Genomic DNA, 19,826 nt, shown 5'->3' on the forward strand with positions numbered 1-19,826 from the left:
TTGAAAAGATAATAATAATGGTGGTATTTGTTAAGCATTTACTGTGTGATGAGCACTCTTCTAAACGCTGGGATGGGTACAAGATTATCAGGTTGTCCCACATGGGGCTCACAGTCTTAATCCCCATTTTACAGATGGGGTAACTGAGGCATAGAGAAGTCAAGTGACTTGCCCAAAGTCACACAGCTGGTCAGTGGCGGAGCCGGGATTAGAACCCACGACCTCTGATTCCCAACCCCATGCACTTTCCACTAAGCCACGCTGCTTGGTGTCTTCCAAAAGGGTGAGACTGGCTCCTGTCTTGCCACTTTCCTGGGGATGGCCAGGGTTTTGTTGGCCTTGTTGACCGCTGCTGCCCATTGATCAGATGATCAGTGATCAATGATGATCAATCACTCAGGGAAGAACCTCTAAGGTTGAGGGCCTTACCCTCAGGCCCCAGCCTTACCTCCTTCCCTTCCCCACAGCACCTGTATATATGTATATATGTTTGTATGTATTTAGTACTCTATTTATTTTACTTGTAAATATTTATTGTATTAATTCTATTTTGTTAATATGTTTTGTTTCGTTGTCTGTCTCCCCCTTCTAGACTGTGAGCCCACTGTTGGGTAGGGACCGTCTCTATATGTTGCCAACTTGGACTTCCCAAGCGCTTAGTACAGTGCTCTGCACACAGTAAGCTCTCAATAAATACGATTGAATGAAAGGGCTGGGGCAAGATCTCTGCCCATCCTCAGCAATTAAACTATTGATATTAATGTCTGTCTCCCCCTCTAGATTTGTAAGCTTGTTGCGGGCAGGGACTGCGTCTGTTTACTATTATTTATTATCATTACTACTTATTACTACTTATTATTACTATTATTTATTATATAGTTATATATAATTATATATAGTTATATATAATATTATATATTAATATATTACATTAAATATATATTATTTATTATATTTATTTTATATATTATTATATATTTATTATTATATATCCCGGCTCCGCCAATTGTCAGCTGTGTGACTTTGGGCAAGTCACTTCACTTCTCTGGGCCTCAGTTACCTCAGCTGTAAAATGGGGATTAAGATTGTGAGCCCCCGGTGGGACAACCTAATCAACTTGTAACCTCCCCAGCGCTTAGAACAGTGCTTTGCACATAGTAAGCGCTTAATAAATGCCACTATTATTATTATTATTATTATTATTATTATTATATACTCTCCCAAGTGCTCACCACACAGTAAGCGCTCCATAAATACGATTGCCTGGCTGACTTACTAAGCCATGACTTCATGTTGGTCCTCGGGCTCCAGTTAGTTTGACACAAGCTTGATTCTCCAAGTTTGGTTTTGTTTTATGTTCAGTGAAATTTGCTGTTTGGATGCCTCCTTTCCACTTCGTCTGGCAGCACAGTCTGTCTGCGGGGCAGAACATCCCGCTGATCTGAATGGAACAAGACCAAGGGGCAACAGATTTCACACACAGCTTCGCTGGCCAAGTTTTCCGCAGAATGCGCTCAGTCTCTTCACCGTGGCCTAATGGAAAGTGTGCGGGCTTTGGAGCCAGAGGACTTGGCTTTTAATCCCAGTTCCTCCACGTGTCTTCTGGGTGACCTCGGGTAAGTCACTTCGCTTCTGTGCCTCAGTTACCTCATTTGTAAAATGGGGATTAAGACCGTGAGTTCCATGTGGGGCAGGGACTGTGTCCAACCTGAGGTTGTATCTACCCCAGGGATTAGCACGGTGCCTGGCACAGAGTGAGCACTTAACAAGTACCATTAAAAATACCCAAACACCCCCCACAAAAAACCAGGCGCATATCCTCAAGCACTGGGGAGAAGAAGGTAGCATCTTCATCCCATTGACAACAGCATTGTCCAACTTGTACTTCCCAAGCGCTTAGTACAGTGCTCTGCACACAGTAAGCGCTCAATAAATATGATTGATTGATTGATTAGGAGAAGCAGTGTGGCTCATTGGAAAGAGCACGGGCTTTGGAGTCAGAGGTCATGGGTTTGAATGCCGGCTCCGCCACATGTCTGCTGTGTGACCTTGGGCAAGTCACTTAACTTCTCTGAGCCTCAGTTCCCTCATCTGTAAAATGGGGATTAAGACCATGAGCCCCACGTGGGACAAGTTGATCACCTTGTATCCCTCCCAGCGCTTAGAACAGTGCTCATAGTAAGCGCTTAACAAATGTCATTATTATTATTATTATTATTATTATTGATAGTGGTAGAGCACGGGCTTGGGAGTCAGAAGGACTTGGGTTCTAATCCTGACTCTATCACTTGTCCGCTGTGTGATCTTGGGCAAGTCACTTCACTTCTCCGTACCTCAGTTAGCTCATCAGTAAAAAGGGGATTAAGACTGTGAGTCCCATGTGCTATTCATTCATTTATTCATTCATTCATTCAATTGTATTTATCGAGCGCTTACTGTGTGCAGAGCACTGTACTAAGCGCTTGGGAAGTACAAGTTGGCAACATATAGGGACGGTCCCTACCCAACAACGGACTCACAGTCTAAAAGGGGGAGACAGACAACAAAACAAAACATGTGGACAGGTGATACAGGGACTGTGTCCAACCTGATTGGCTTGTATCTACCCCAGTGCTTAGTACAGTGCCTGGCACATAGTAAGCACTTAACAGATACCATTTAAAAAGAACAACAACCAAAAAAAACCTTGTTTCCTCAAATTGACCTTTCCACACAGTGATGAACCTCTCAGCCAGAGAAGAAGCTGGAGGAATGGGAGAATTTAGTCTGCCTAAATGGAGAACATTCTCTCATAACAGCAGCCTCTTATGCTTATTTGAGGTTCATTTTCCTGGCAATTTACAGTCTTGCACCCAGTGTTTAATTTAGAAGAGTTCTTGGCACATAGTAAGTGCTTAACAAATACCATCATCATCCATACCCGTACCAGTTGGTGCTGGTGTGGGAGTGCAGGAATTTTGGAGGCACAGAGGAGTTAAGTGACTTTCCTAAGGACACAGAGAAAGTTAGGAGCAGATCAGTCAATCAATCAATCAATCAATCAATCAATCAATCAATCGTATTTATTGAGCGCTTACTATGTGCAGAGCACTGTACTAAGTGCTTGGGAAGTACAAATTGGCAACATATAGAGACAGTCCCTACCCAACAGTGGGCTCACAGTCTAAAAGGGGGAGACAGAGAACAAAACCAAACATACTAACAAAATAAAATAAATAGAATAGATTTGTACAAACAAAATAAATAAATAAATAAATAGAGTAAAAAATATGCACAAACATATATACATATATACAGGTGCTGTGGGGAAGGGAAGGAGGTAAAATGGGGGGGATGGAGAAGGGGACGAGGGGGAGAGGAAGGAAGGGGCTCAGTCTGGGAAGGCCTCCTGGAGGAGGTGAGCTCTCAGTAGGGCCTTGAAGGGAGGAAGAGAGCTAGCTTGGCGGAGGGGCAGAGGGAGGGCATTCCAGGCCCGGGGGATGACGTGGGCCGGGGGTCGATGGCGGGACAGGCGAGAACGAGGCTTAATGGTGAGGAGATTAGCGGCGGAGGAGCGGAGGGTGCGGGCTGGGCTGTAGAAGGAGAGAAGGGAGGTGAGGTAGGAGGGGGCGAGGGGATGGATGGACAGCCTTGAAGCCCAGGGTGAGGAGTTTCTGCCTGATGCGCAGATTGATTGGTAGCCACTGGAGATTTTTGAGGAGGGGAGTGATATGCCTAGAGCGTTTCTGGACAAAGATAATCCGGGCAGCAGCATGAAGTATGGATTGAAGTGGAGAGAGACACGAGGTTGGGAGATCAGAGAGAAGGCTGATGCAGTAGTCCAGACGGGATAGGATGAGCGCTTGAATGAGCAGGGTAGCGGTGGGGATGGAGAGGAAAGGGCGGATCTTGGCAATGTTGCGGAGCTGAGACTGGCAGGTTTTGGTGATGGCTTGGATGTGAGGGGTGAATGAGAGAGCGGAGTCGAGGATGACACCAAGGTTGCGGGCTTGTGAGACGGGAAGGATGGTAGTGCCGTCAACAGAGATGGGAAAGTCAGGGAGAGGACAAGGTTTGGGAGGGAAGACAAGGAGCTCAGTCTTCGACATGTTGAGCTTTAGGTGGCGGGCGGACATCCAGATGGAGATGTCCTGGAGGCAGGAGGAGATGCGAGCCTGGAGGGAGGGGGAGAGAGCAGGGGCAGAGATGTAGATCTGGGTGTCATCAGCGTAGAGATGATAGTTGAAGCCGTGGGAGCGAATGATTGAGCGCTTACTGTTCACAGAGCACTGTATCCCACTTGGGACAGGGACTGTGTCCAACCCAATTAACTTGTATCTACCCCTGCACTTAATACAGCGCCTCACATGTAGTAAACACTTAACAAATACCATAAAAAATGAAAACAAAACAAGAAAACCCCTCATTTTCCAGCATCCCTGGTGGTTTTAGATTTACACAAGCACCAGGCTCCAAGGCTCTCGGCTCAGGGCTGTGGGGATGGGCTGACAGGGAAGGAGGCTTAAATCAACCACCTTGTCTCTACCTCATCACCATTTGGGGCCCATCAGAGCTCCTGTGAGCCCAGGATAAACAGTGCTGTAAAAGACGGCCTCTCACCGTGAACCTGACAACCAGCCCGGGGGATGTGGCGGAGAGCAAGAGGCTGTTTATGAGGGCTGACACCTGTTCTCATGGCAACCCATTGGCCTTCCACCGGTCAATGTCAACACCAGCACGGCCGTCTCCCTGAACCACCGTGGCCTGGACCTTCGCCAAACCCACGATCCATCTTCTCAGTAGCTTTGCTCGCTGGTGTGCCCCTCGATGATGCATTATCCAGGTAAAATGGTGCCCGACAGGTCTGCCTCCAGAGTTAGAATTAGTTAGAAGGGTAGGCAGGGAATGTGTCTGTTTATTGTTATATTGTACTCTCCCAGGCGCTTAGTACAGTCAATAAGTGCTCGGTAAATACGATTAACTGAATGACACCCTTCCCTCCCCGTCCCGCCTCACCTTCACCTCTTTTTCTGTTAATTATATTTATTAATATTTATTAATTATAAATTATAATAAATTATTATTTATTATTATTCCCCCTTTTAGACTGTGAGCCCACTGTTGGGTAGGGACTGTCTCTATATGTTGCCAATTTGTACTTCCCAAGCGCTTAGTACAGTGCTCTGCACATAGTAAGCGCTCAATAAATACGATTGATGATGATGATTAAGCACTTACTACGATCCAGGCACTGTACTAAGCTCTGGGGTAGCTACAAGCTAATCAGGGTGGACACAGTCCCTGTCCCACGTGGGGCTCACAGTCTCAATCCCCATTTTACAGACGAGGTCACTGAGGCCCAGAGAAGTGAAGTGACTTGCCCAAAGTCACACAACAGGAAAGGGGCAGAGGCAGGATTAGAACCCAGCTCCTTCTGACTCCCAGATACGTGCTCTGTCCAATAGGCCATTCTGGGTCTTAGGCATCAGTGGCTACTGGCTGCAAAGCTTCTGGTGAGACAGACATTTTGTGGGCGCGGTGGCGAGGATGGGAAACGGATTGAGTATGTCTCTGTAATTTGATTTATTTATATTAATATCTGTCTCCTCTTCTAGACTGTAATCTCGTTGCAAATAAGGAACGTGTCTGTTTTATTGCTCTATTCTATCCTCCCAAATGCTTAGTACAGTGCTTTGCACATAGCGCTTGATAAATGTGATTGATTGATTGATTGATTAAGAACCCGGCTCGGTATTTATAGTTATGTCTCTCTCCCCCTCTAGATGGTAAGCTGGTCGTGGGCAGGGGATGTGTCTATTATATTGTTGTATTGTACTCTCCCAAGTGCTTAATACAGTGTTTTGCATGCTGTAAGTGCTTAGTAAATACGATAGACCGACTGACAGGTGAGGATCAGGTGAGTGAGGAGCACCAACTATAGCACCCAGTCGGGCGTTGAATAATAATGGTATTTGTTAAGCGCTCACCATGTGCCAGGCACAGTACTAAGCGCTGGAGCTTGGGAGCCCCACGGGGGATGGGGTCTGGGTTTGACCTCATAGCCCGTATTGTTAACTAGAGATAGCAGCATGGCTCAGTGGAAAGAGCCCGGGCTTTGGAGTCAGAGGTCATGGGTTCAAATCCTGACTCTGCCAATTGTCAGCTGTGTGACTTTGGGGCAAGTCACTTAATAATAATAATAATGATGGCATTTATTAAGCGCTTACTATGTGCAAAGCACTGTTCTAAGCGCTGGGGAGGTTACAAGGTGATCAGGTTGTCCCACGGGGGGCTCACAGTCTTAATCCCCATTTTACAGATGAGGTAACTGAGGCACAGAGAAGTTAAGTGACTTGCCCAAAGTCACACAGCTGACAACTGGCGGAGCCGGGATTTGAACCCATGACCTCTGACTCCAAAGCCCGGGCTCTTTCCACTGAGCCACACTTAACTACTCTGTGCCTCAGTTACCTCTTCTGGAAAATGGGGATGGAGACCGTGAGCCCGCCGTGGGACAACCTGATTACCTTGTAACCTCCCCAATCAATCAATCAATCAATCAATCGTATTTATTGAGTGCTTACTGTGTGCAGAGCACTGTACTAAGTGCTTGGGAAGTACAAGCTGGCAACATATAGAGATAGTCCCTACCCAACAGTGGACTCACAGGCTTGAAGGGGGAGACAGAGAACAAAACCAAACATACTAACAAAATAAAATAAATAGAATAGATATGTACAAGTAAAATAAATAATAATAATAATAATAATAATAATAATAATAATAATGCCATTTGTTAAGCGCTTACTATGTGCAGAGCACTGTTCTAAGCGCTGGGGGGGATACAAGGTGATCAAGCTGTCCCACGTGGGGCTCACAGTCTTAATCCCCATTTTACAGATGAGGGAACTGAGGCTCTGAGAAGTTAAGTGACTTGCCCAAGGTCACACAGCGGACACGTGCGCTTAGAACAGTGCTTTACACATAGTAAGCACTTAATAAATGCCGTCATCATTATTATTAGCTACCCCAATGCTCAGTACAGTGATAAGCACTTACCAAATGCCATTATTATTATTTTGGGACAAGGAAATAGCTTCCTTAGCTTCGTCCAAAGACATCCAGCGTGCGATGAAGCCCCAACTGAGGGGCTGCGATAGTTTGGCGCAGCGCTCCGGGGCTGACCCCGGCCAGGAGGAGGGGGCACGGGGAGCTAGCTCGGTTCAGGGTCCAGGAAGACCTCGTCAGAGTTTGGGAATGCGGTGTCAGCTTTTGCTGCTCCGGCTACTACGTGCTCAGGATTCCTTGTCTGTCTTGGGCAATCGCAGCTGCTCCTGCCGGCTCGGAGACCTGGCCGTAAGCCGGCCCCGGCTCCGGACGGGACACTGACCCGATCACCCTCGTGGAGATTCCTTCCTGCACTATTCCGGGTTGGATGGCAGTGGGACGCCTTCCGCTTGGGGATGATACTCGGGCAACTTTTTTCCCATTTTGGCCCTTCCCGTCACCCACTTCATGTTACGTATATGTTCTTCCTTCTATTCCGGCGAAGCGGTGTGGCCTAGTGGATAGAGCGTGGGCCTGGGAGTATGAAGGACCTGGGTTCTAATCCTGCTCCACCACCTGTCTGTCATGTGACCTTGGTCAAGTCAATCAATCAATCGTATTTATTGAGCGCTTACTGTGTGCGTCATTTAACTTCTCTGGGCCTCAGTTATCTCATCTGCAAAACAGTGATTAAGACTGTGAGCCCCATGTCCAACCTGATTATCTTGCATCCAACCCAGCGCTTAGTACAGTGCCTGGCTCATAGTAAGGGTTTAACAGATACCGCACATCATTATTATTATTACTAAAGAGTTTTTATAATAATGATAATGATGGCATTTATTATTAAGTGCTTACTATGTGCAAAGCACTGTTCTAAGTTCTGGGAAGATTACAAGGTGATCAGGTTGTCCCACGGTGGGGGCTCACAGTCTTCATCCCCATTTTACAGATGTGGGAACTGAGGCGCAGAGAAGTGAAGTAACTTGCTCAAAGTCACACAGCTGACAACTGGCGGAGCTGGGATTTGAACCCATGACCTCTGAATTCTTATCTGCCTCCCCCTTTAGACTGTGAGCCCTTGAAGGGCAGCAATCGTTTATCTTACTTCTGTTGTACTCTCCCAGACGTTGAGTATAATGCTTCACCCTCAGGAAGTGCTTAATGTTGATTTCCAACCTTCTCGGCCGAGAGACCCCCGTGATGATGTGGACGCCCCATCCTCCCTCAGAGCGTTCAATAAGAGCGTAGGCCAAGGGACGTCGGGAACCATGACACTGAACCTCGATTTTGCCTCAGACTGTAGCAGTTTGAGGAGAAAAGCTGCAGAAAGAGTGTGGGGAATTAGGGACTCTGGGGCAGGAGAATGGGGGGGTCATGGGGCTGGGGAGCTTGGGGGTGGGTGGGTAGGGGGCAATCACTCCCACTCCCCCCCTTAGAAATAATCGGGCTGAATTACTAATAGGGGATTTTGAGGATGTAATCATAATACATCATAGTACTTCTTAAACTAATACTATGTGACTATTCCTTGAGGTAAGTTACAATGCAGTCGGGTCAGATACATTTTCTGGCCCACATGGGTTTCATAGCCTAAGGACACAGGTATCGAATTGGACGAGGAAACTGAGGCCCAGAGAAGTTGAGGGACCTGCCCGAGTGCTGGTGATGGAGCCAGGATTAGAACCCAGGTCTCCCGACTCCCCGTGCCAGGCCCTTCCTATCAGGCCCCGCCGCCTCTCATCATAACTCATTCGTTTTCCCAGGACAGGCGGCTCCAATTTTTCCACGGAAAGTGGTGTTGTTTATCCAACTGGGCAGAAGCAGAAAGTCTAAAATACACAGTGTGAGGAGGATTTGACAGCAAACCAAACAAAGAACCCGCCCAGGAATCCCATCAAAGGGAGGCTATATGCAGGCCAAAGGGAGAGGGTCCCTTTCATGGTCAAATGCAACCAAGAAGAGAAGAAGGAGAAGAGAAGGACTGGGTGGCATGGAGGTCATGACTATCCCAGCTCTTACTGAGCATCTGGAAAGGAGGCGAGGAGAGGGAAGGGGGGAGAGGGTTTTGCTCTGGGGTCTGCAAGGATGTGCTTTGGTGGTTGCTCTTCATTCAGTCGTATTTATTGAGCCCTTACTGTGCGCAGAGCACTGTACTAAGAGGTTGGGAGAGGACGATAGAACAACTGATCCAATTCAACATTGCAGCCATTCACCCTGAGGGGGTCAAGCATTCACTCACCTGGCTGAGATGACCTCTTGAAGGTCACTCTGGAAAAGTTCCCTCCTTCCAGCGATCTGAGCCTTGGATTCATTGAGACAGAGGGTCACTGAACTAGCCGCTGACCTCTTGCAAGCTTGCCATTTCTCACGACTAAATTTTTCTAGGCTTCGCTACACTATTATGCATTCTTTTTGCTTACGTGTTTGCTATCTTTCATTCATTCCTTCAGTCGCATTTATTGAGCGCTTACTATGTGCAGAGCACTGTACTAAGTGCTTGGGAGAGTACTTGGGAGAGTACTTGGGAGAGAGTGCTTGGGAGTGTGCTCTGCACACAGTAAGCGCTCAATAAATACGATTGATGATGGGAGAGTACAACAGAACAATAAACAGACACATTCCCTTTGCTATATATTCTTTGCACTTGCATGTCTTTGAGTGCAGGATTTAACTTTAATCCATTTGTAATTATCTAATCAATCGTTCAATTATACTTATTGAATGCTTACTAGGTAGAGAGCCCTGTACTAAGCGCTTGGCTGTCTCCATCCCTCTAGACTGTGAGCTTGTTGTAGGCTGGGAAGGTCACTGTTTATTGTCGCATTGCACTTCCCAAGCGCTTAGTGCAGTGCTCTGCACACAGTAAGCGCTCGATAGATATAATTGAATGATTTGAATGAATGAATGACAATTATAACAGAATGGGTAATCATGTTCCCCGATCTCAACAAGCTTACAGTAATCGATCAATCAGTAGCATTTACTGAGTCCTTATTGAGTGCAAAGCACTGTACTAAGCACTTGGAGGAGTACAACAGGCCAGACCTACTGTTTAACCCCCAACCCTGTTTCCACTTAGTTGAGAGGGAAAGAGGTATTGATTGAGTGCCAGCTGCAAAGCACTAAAATAATAATAATAAAAATAATAGCAATAGTATTTTTTAAGCGCTTACTATGTGCCAAGCACTGTCCTAAGAGCTGGGGTAGATAGCAGGTAATCAGGTTGTCCCACGTGGGGCTCACAGTCTTCTTCCCCATTTTACAAATGAGGTCACTGAGGCACAGAGAAGTGAAGTGACTTACCCAAGGTCACATAGCAGATAAGTGGTGGAGCCAGGATTAGAACCCATGACCTCCAACTCGCAAGCCTGTGCTCTTTCCACTTAGCCAAGCTGCTTTACTACCACCACCACTACTACTACTCATTTATTTTAATGTCCATCTCCCCCTGTAGATTGTAAACTCCTTGTGTTTGGAGTCTGGAGTCTGGACTACTGCACCAGCCTTCTCTCTGATCTCCCATCCTCGTGTCTCTCTCCACTTCAATCCATACTTCATGCTGCTGCCCGGATTATCTTTGTCCAGAAACGCTCTGGACATATTACTCCCCTCCTCAAAAACCTCCAATGGCTACCGATCAATCTGCGCATCAGGCAGAAACTCCTCACCCTGGGCTTCAAGGCTGTCCATCACCTCGCCCCCTCCTACCTCACCTCCCTTCTCTCCTTCTACTGCCCAGCCCGCACCCTCCGCTCCTCCACCGCTGATCTCCTCACTGTACCTCGCTCTCGCCTGTCCCGCCATCGACCCCCGGCCCACGTCATCCCCCGGGCCTGGAATGCCCTCCCTCTGCCCATCCGCCAAGCTAGCTCTCTTCCTCCCTTCAAGGCCCTGCTGAGAGCTCACCTCCTCCAGGAGGTCTTCCCAGACTGAGCCCCTTCTTTCCTCTCCCCCTCGTCCCCCTCTCCATCCCCCCGTCTTACCTCCTTCCCTTCCCCACAGCACCTGTATATATGTATATATGGTTGTACATATTTATTACTCTATTTATTTATTTATTTATTTATTTTACTTGTACATTTCTATCCTACTTATTTTATTTTGTTGGTATGTTTGGTTCTGTTCTCTGTCTCCCCCTTTTAGACTGTTAGCCCACTGTTGGGTAGGGACTGTCTCTATGTGATGCCAATTTGTACTTCCCAAGCGCTTAGTACAGTGCTCTGCACATAGTAAGCGCTCAATAAATACGATTGATTGATTGATTGATTGATTGTGGGCAGGGACATGCCTACTAACTCTTTTATGTTGTAACTTCCTAGGCACTTAGAATAATACTCTGCACACATTGAGTGCTCAATAAATACTATTGATCGGTTGACAATTGTGGTATTTGTCAAGAGCTTACTGCATACCAAGCACTATTCCAAGTGCTGGGGTGGATACAAGAAGAGAAGTAGCTCTGCCTAGTAAATAGAGAATAGTCCTGGGAGTTAGAAGGACCTGGGTTCTAATCCCAGGTCTGCCACTTGTCTGCTGTGTGACCTCGGGCAAGTCACTTCGGTTCTCTGGGCCTCAGTTACTTCATCTGTAATAGGGGATTAAGACGGTGGGCCCAGGCGGGACATGGGCTGTGATCAACTGGATTGCCTTGTATCTACCCCAGTGTCTGGCTCACAAGTGCTTACTGTGCTTACCTAAAAAATGAATAAATACCGTAGGTTGATTGATTGTCATAATAACCTGCTGAGGTACCCCAAGCTCTTCAGAGAAGCTCCCAGGGGGCCGAAAATTCTCCCCTACAGAGAGGTTTCATCTTTGTTCGATGGCACAGCCTGTCCCAGATCAGACAAAAGCTTAGCATTTGTCCATTGCAGGTTTATTTTGACTGTTGGACATTTCGTAGCTTTCCCTTTTTCAGGTACACACCATCTGTCTAGATGACTTCTTTTCTGCCCCCAATCTCTTTACCTAGTGATGGACCAGACAAGTCCCTGAAACTGATTGCTAGGATGCAAGGATATTCTGAGCTGACAAGTGGAAACATGTTTCTGAGAACGACGCTACTCACATCAAGGTGACTGCCGACGCGATGTGCACCTTATTTCTTCTTGTAAATGGAATAGGCCTACCCCAAAAGTCACGTTTTAAAAAGAGCGGATTTTGCTCCTGCCCATGCTTTCCGCCATGTTCGATGTGTGAATTTATTTGTCTTGGCAAGCAGGAAGTAGGAAATCTTGCAGAGCCTGAGTGAAGGGAAGGCAAAAGCTGAAAAGACCCCAGTCAAATAAGGATTATGATCCTACATCTATCTTTGGATTATTTTAGAGATCTGGTGGACAGGTCTTCTTCTTCCTCTTCTCCTCCTCCCCTCCCTCTCCCTCCTCCTCCTTTTCCTCCTCCTTCTTCTTCTCCTGGTCTTCCTCCTTCTCCTGCTCCTTCTCCTTTCCTTCTCCTTCTTGTCTCCTCCTCCTCCTCCTTCCTTCTTTTGTTAAGTTCTTACTATGTGCTAAGAAGTGGGCAGATATATTGCAATCAGGTCACACACAATCTTTGTCTCATGTGAGGCTCACAGTCTAATGGGGAGGAAGAACAGGAATTTAATCCCCATTTTATAGATGAGGAAACTGCGACACAGAGAAGTTAGGCGACCTGTCCAAGGTCCCAAAGCAGGCAAGTGTCATGCTGTTTCCATTCATTCATTCATTCAATCGTATTTATTGAGCACTGTGTGCAGAGCACTGTACTAAGCGCTTGGGAAGTACAAGTTGGCAACATATAGAGACGGTCCCTACCCAACAGTGGGCTCACAGTCTAGACGACTAGGCCACTAGGCCACTAGGCCACCCAGCCCAAGAGTAGGAGCTGTGTCTCCGCACTCAGTAACCTCGACAAATCTTACCTATGACGATGATGATGATGGCTGTTGATGTTTTCTCTTTTTTAAGGCAATCATGTCCTCATTAGCAAGAATTATTAGTGCTGCCTCATTGAGGAAACCAAATCCAATGACCAAGGACAGAAGGAGTCGCTCATTCAGAGAATGATTCGGAAGGTATTAAGGCAATTTAGTCTTTCTTGAAGGGAGTACAAGTCTGAACACTGGGCCGCATCTAATTTCAGATCCACTTTTAAAACAATAATAATAATAATGGCATTTATTAAGCACTTACTACGTGCAAAGCACTGTTCTAAGCGCTGGGGAGGTTACCAGGTGATCAGGTTGTCCCATGGGGGGCTCACAGTCTTCATCCCCATTTTACAGATGAGGTAACTGAGGCCCAGAGAAATTAAGTGACTTGCCCAAAGTCACACAGCTGACAATTGGTGGAGCTGGATTTGAACCCATGACCTCCGACTCCAAAGCCCATGCTCTTTCCACAGCAATACCCCGGGCAGGCTGGGGAGAGAGAGAGGGGGAATGGGAGAGACGGAGAGGGAGAGAGAGTGCGCAAGCAATTCCCAACGGGATAGCAATGCTGAGGCAATCTGGGTCAAGGGAGGGAAGGACAACCATGGATCTCATCCATCCCATTGTGCGCAGGGAACGTGTCTGTTACAATGTTGTGTTGTAAGCTCTTTGAGGGAAGGGATCACTTCTACCAACTCTGGTGTATTTTCCCAAGCGCTTAGTACAGTGCTCTGTACAAAATGAGGGCTCAATAAATACCACCGCTTGATTCCGGAAAGGTGTTTTGGGGCCGTGATGACAACTCCCACAACAAATGATAGGTTTCTGGGCCTCCATTTTGGTTCAGGCTCCACTAGTTAAAACACCTGATTGGGAAGCAGCGTGGCTCAGTGGAAAGAGCACGGGCTTGGGGGTCAGAGGTCATGGGTTCTAATCCCTGCTCCGCCACATGTCCGCTGTGTGACCTTGGGCAAGTCACTTGACTTCTCTGAGCCTCAGTTACCTCATCTGTGAAATGGGGATTAACACTGTGAGCCCCACGTGGGACAACCTGATCACCTTGACCCCCCCAGCACTTAGAACAGTGCTTTGTGCATAGTAAGCGCTTAATACATGCCATTATTATTATTATTATTATTCTCCCAGGTAAGATCAGGAGGACTGCTGTCCATAAGATCTCATTGGCTTCACGATACCTGTCTTTCTTGCATCTTTCCTGAATGTTTCTTTGCAGCTATTTATTTCCCCCTATGTCTAAGAGAATGATCCAACCTATCATTCCCTCAATAAAAGCTTGAGCCAGCAAAACAATGCTCTTCAGCTTCCCGATAGAAGGAGTTAATTAATTAATTAATTAATTCAATCATATTTATTGAGCGCTGTGTGCAGAGCAGCACTATACTAAGCGCTTGGAAGGTAAAATGCAGAGAAGCAGCATGATCTAGTGGAAAGAGCACGGGACTGGGAGACAGAGGACCTGGTTTCTAATCCTGCCTCTGCCACTTGTTTGCTGTGTGATCTTGGGCAAGTCACTTCACGCCTCGTTTCCTCAACTGCAAAATGAGGATTCAATACCTGTTTTCCCTGTGGGACAAGGACCGTGGCCGACCTGCTTACCGTGTATCCACCCCAGTGCTTACTACGGTGCTCAGCACATAACAAGCACTTAACAAATACCCTAATTATTTCCACAGGTGCCAGACCTCCAAGACTGCTCTTTTCTCATAGCTGGAATCCAGGCCTGCTCATTGTTGTTGCTGGGGTTTTTTTTATGGTATTTGTTAAGTGCTTACTGTATTCCAGGTCCATGTTTATTTCATCTGTGTTTTTTGTAGTTTCAGATTAAAAGCTCCAAGCATTGTGCCTTTTGGGTTTAGATTTTGTTCAGTGTTTAGCATAATGTCTGGTCCATGGCAGACCCTCAACAAATTCCTGTTGTTAATACAGGAAACGTGTCTATTAACTCTGTTGTACTCTCCCAAGGACTTAGCACAGTGCTCTGCACACAGTAAGCTCTCAATAAATTCCACCTATATAAATTGATTGTTGTTGACTCATTCATCTATTCCCTGTATGAGAACTGGCTCCAGGTGGCCCTCTTATTTTCTGAGGGGAATGTAGCGGGGCAGCCAAGTGGAAAAAGCAGGGACAGGGAGGTTGGGGCTTTGGGTTCTAGCCCCTCCTCTGCCACTGGCCCGCTGCATGATCTTGGGCAAGTCATTTCACCTGTCTGAGCTTGATTTTCCTTATCTGTAACATCGTAGAGAAGCAGCATGGCCTAGTGAATTGAGTGCGGGCCTGGGAAACAGAAGGATCTGGATTCTAATCCCAGCTCTGCCACTTGTCTGCTGTGTGAACTTAGGCAAGTCACTTCACTTCTCTGGGCCTCAGTTTCCCTCACCTGTAAAACTAGGAATAACTTTTACTGTGAAACTGTGAGCCCCATGTGGAACATGGACTGTGTCCAACCTGATAGCCTTTTATTTAGCCCAATGCTTAGAACAGTGCTTGGCACATAGTAAGAGCTTAACAAATGCCATAAAAACCCCAAAAATCCATGGATGTGAGATCCTTCCTCCCCCTTCCTTTTAGACTATGAGCCTAGTGTGGGATAGAGACCATGACTGAGCTGACTAATAATAATAATAATAATAAACAACAGCAACAGTAATGGTATTTGTTAGGCATTTTTCTATGTGGCAAGCACTATACTAAATGCTGGAGTTTGAGATAACCAGATTGTAGTCAGTCCCTGTTCCACATGGGGCTCACCACCTAAGAAGGAGGAAGAACAGGTATCTAATCCCCATTTTCCAGATGAAGAAACTGAGGCACAGAGAAGTTAAGCGACTTGCCCAAGGTCACACAGCAGGCAAGCGGTGGAACCGGCAGTAGAACCCAGGTCCTCTGACTCCCTCTGACTTTCTTGTATCTACCCCAGTGTTCAGCACAAATGCTTGATAAATACTATTCATTATTACTATGGGAAAGGGGTCCGAGGGGCTGCTCGGGGTCTTTTAGTGAAAACATCATTATCCTTCGGTTCCTTTTTAAAGATTGGCCACAATGGTGAGGAAGGCAAGATGGGAGAGGACTAGCTAATGAAACCAGGCGTCCCTACGAGGCAACTGGGAGCTGGCGAGTTTTGCAGTAGGGGAGGTTGCTAGGAGACAGAAGCCGGGGCAGGGGATCTCATGGCCGCAACCGTCCATGAATTCAAGGCTAATTTCAAAGACATCTGAAGACTAAGTGATTTGTTCCGCACCTTGGGCTTTCACCGTGCCAATCACAGGTCCTTTGGGGAGGCCAGAATTGCATTTCTCATGAACTGTTTCCTTTTTCTTTTCCTCTTGGAAAGAATGTTCTCGGAGGCCAAAATAACTTTTCTGAGGTCTTCTTTTTCTTGGATTCCTGCGTCTTCTCATCAGGCTCAGTTTAATTAGTTCCAGAGAGGCATCTCGCTGGTGCTAATAAATAGGGAGTCCTAATAATTGCAGGGGGGAGCGAGAAGACAAAGGACGGTAAAGGGAGGGGAAAATCGAAGATAAACTACGATCTCTCCCATGTCTATATTTGTCCACCTGTTGGAAGGAGGGAGGGAGGGAAGCGGGGAGGGAAAGAAGCAAAATGGGAGCACTTACTATGTGCAAAGCACTGTACTAAGTGGTTGGCAGGTACAATACAACAACAAACAGACACACTCCCTGCCCACTATGAGCTCACAGTTTAGAGGGGGAGACAGACATTAATATGAATAGATAAATAATAATAAGAGCTTCACTTTACCAGAGGAGCAGCATGGCCTAGCAGATAGAGCACAGGCCTGGGAGTCGGAAGGACCTGGGTTCTAGTCCTGACTCCATCACTTGTCTGTTGCATGACCTTGGACAAGTCACTGCACTTCCCTCTGCCCCAGTTACCGCCTCTGTAAAATGGAGACTAAGATGGTGAGTTTCACAGGGAACTTGGACTGGGTCCAACCTGAATTGCTTGGGTCTACTTCAGAGTTCAGTACAGGGCTTGGCACATAGTAAGTGCTTAAAAATACTATTTTTATTATTTCCTGCCGGGCCCTCCGTCAGGTCAGAGAAGCAGCTCAGCCTAGAGGACAGAGAACGGGCCTCAGAGTCAGAAGGACCTGAGTTCTAATCCTGGTTCCACCGTATGTCTGCTCTGTGACCTTGGGTGAGTCACTTCACTTCTCTGTGCCGCCATTACCTCATCTGTAAAATGGGGATTGGGACTGTGAGCCCCATGTGGGAAAGGGACTGTGTCTAACCTGATTATCTTGTACCTACCCCAGCGCTTAGAACAGCACCTCATAAGCATTTAACAAGTACCATAATCATCATTATTATTATTATCAATGAGGTTAAAAAAAATCTCTGGAGGTGAAGGCTGGACTGGCATCTCATCGTGGTTCGCCCACACCAATCGTCATCTACACTGCACCCCAACATCAACAGTGGGGAGCAGTTAATGGAGCTTGATCAATCAAACACTTAGTACAGTGCTCTGCACACAGTAAGTGCTCAATAAATACGAATTAAATGAATCAACCAGTGGTAGTTACGGGGTGCTTGTTGGTGAGCCAAGGAGCTTCCTGGGAAAACTGGGCCGGCTCAAAGCACCTGGAGGTCCTAGAGGGGTTTGGAAAAGATTTAGTGGAGGAGAGGTCCATAATGAGCTCCTGGAGGGAAAATTGAGAGGGAAAATTAAGGAACTTCCAAATGAGATGGATGGCGAGGAGAACGATCCACCCTTGGTTCTCCCAAGCAACTCGTTGTCCCTGTTGGAGCCAGAACACAGTTCTGCTTATGCTCTCCCAGAAAGGCGCGAAAGCCAGCTAACCCGAATAATTGTCTCTTTGGCCCTTCCCACGCTGTTATAGAGAGAACGAAGCAAAGTAACTAAAACCTGTTTTCTCCATACCTGTTTATTTAATTCTGCAAACTGCAGTAGAGGATCGTTGCTTTAAACTCCTTAGACATTTGGACATATTTTACAAGACAGTACAGTATCTGAATGTCACACATGATCACAGTTTCATCTCACTACATGCATATAAAGACAGTGTGTGTGTGTGTGTGTGTGTGTGTGTGCGATTTTTTTTTTCTTTTCAGAAACAACTGGAGAGGTCAATAAACTCCCGACAAATAAAAGACTCGATGAACAATTATCCAAAGAAAACGGAGACTAGGAGCACGAGTAGATTATGGCTAATGGAACTGGCTTTTCCTCGTCACGTTAAGAATGGCAATAATGGCTTTGAAGCGAAGACCCCCAAACCCACACCGTTGGTTGCCCGACACCTTGGGAAAGACGGAGGGAACTTACCCAGCGGAGAAAGGAATACGCAGTTGGGGGCTTGCTCAGAGCGGGGTCGGTCGATAGTGCAGTCTGCTTGGACTTGATGTGGCCCTATAACATGACATCAAAAGGCTCGGGGAAAGCCAATAACGTTTCCAGTTTGCACGTACGTTCAACGTCCTCTCTTCGTCACGTCGCCTTCTCTCTTCCACCCCCGGCTCTCCACTCGATAAAGAATCAGGTGAGAGCACCCATTGGAGATCAGCATCCTTTGGGGTTATATTTATTTTATTCCATCCAAGCACCATTTCCTACAAATCCAGTGTGACTTGAACGTATTAGGGTTGGGGTAAGGGAATGGGTGGGGAGAGGGGAATTGGAGGAAGCGGTTGGGGACGGAATCTAGGAATCCTCTTGCTGTTCCACACACACATCCCTTCAGCACAGATCACAGAAGAAGCTAATGTCCCGATTTAAGTCACCGGGCAAGTTTCCCTGGTCAGCAAGATATATGCGGTGCCTCGAACCTCTCTTCTATCTGGCTGTCCTTAGTAGTAGCAGTAGTAGTAGTAATAGTTTTTATTACGTGCTTACTTTGTGCACTGTACTAAATGCCAAGGAAAAATACAATAGGATTCAACATGGTCCCTATCCCCCTAGGGGTTCACAGCTTGGCCTAGTGGAGAGAGCATGAGTTTGGGAATCAGAAGGTCCTGGGTTCTAATCCCTGTGGCAATTGCTTGCTGCGTGACCTTGGGCAAGTCACTTAACTTCTCTGTGCTTCAGTTTACTGTAAAATGGGGTACCTGTTCTCCCTCCTACTTAGACTGTGAGCCCCAGGTGGGACAGGGACTGTGTCTGACCTAATTAACTTGTAGCTATCCCAGAGCTTAGAATGGTGGCTTGGGGAAACTTTCTGAGGATCCCAGAGAAGCAGCGTGGCTCAGTGGAAAGAGCCCGGGCTTTGGAGTCAGAGGTCATGGGTTCAAATTCTGGCTGGCTCCACCACTTGTCAGCTGTGTGACTTTGGGCAAGTCACTTAACTTCTCTGTGCCTCAGTTGCCTCATCTGTAAAATGGGGATTAAGACTGTGAGCCCCACATGGGACAGCCTGATCACCTTGTAACCTCCCCAGCGCTTAGAACAGTGCTTTGCACATAGTAAGCGCTTAATAAATGCCATTATTATTATTATCTCACTGGTATTTTAGGCTTCCAGTGAAGGCCCGAGTCCTTAGGGAGGGAGTCTAGTTCAAGGATGTTGAAGAGAGGGAGTCCTTTAGCTTCAGAATCCAGAGACAAAAATTGGCCAGGCTGGCTTTTGGGAAATTCTTGTGGGAAGTAGTGTGGCCTAATGGAAAGAGCGAGGGCCTGGGAGTCTAAGGACGTGGGTTCTAATTCCAGCTCTGCCGCTTGTCTGCTGTGTGACCTTGGGCAAGTCACTTCACTTTTCTATGCCTCAGTTTCCTCAACTGTAAAATGGAGATTCTATAACTGTGCTCTCTCCTACTTAGACTGTGACCCTCATGTGGGATGGGGAACTGTGTCTGACACGATTAACTTATGTACCTCAGTGCTTA

The sequence above is a fragment of the Tachyglossus aculeatus genome, chromosome 8, assembly GCF_015852505.1.
Source record: "Tachyglossus aculeatus isolate mTacAcu1 chromosome 8, mTacAcu1.pri, whole genome shotgun sequence".
NCBI lineage: Eukaryota > Metazoa > Chordata > Mammalia > Monotremata > Tachyglossidae > Tachyglossus > Tachyglossus aculeatus.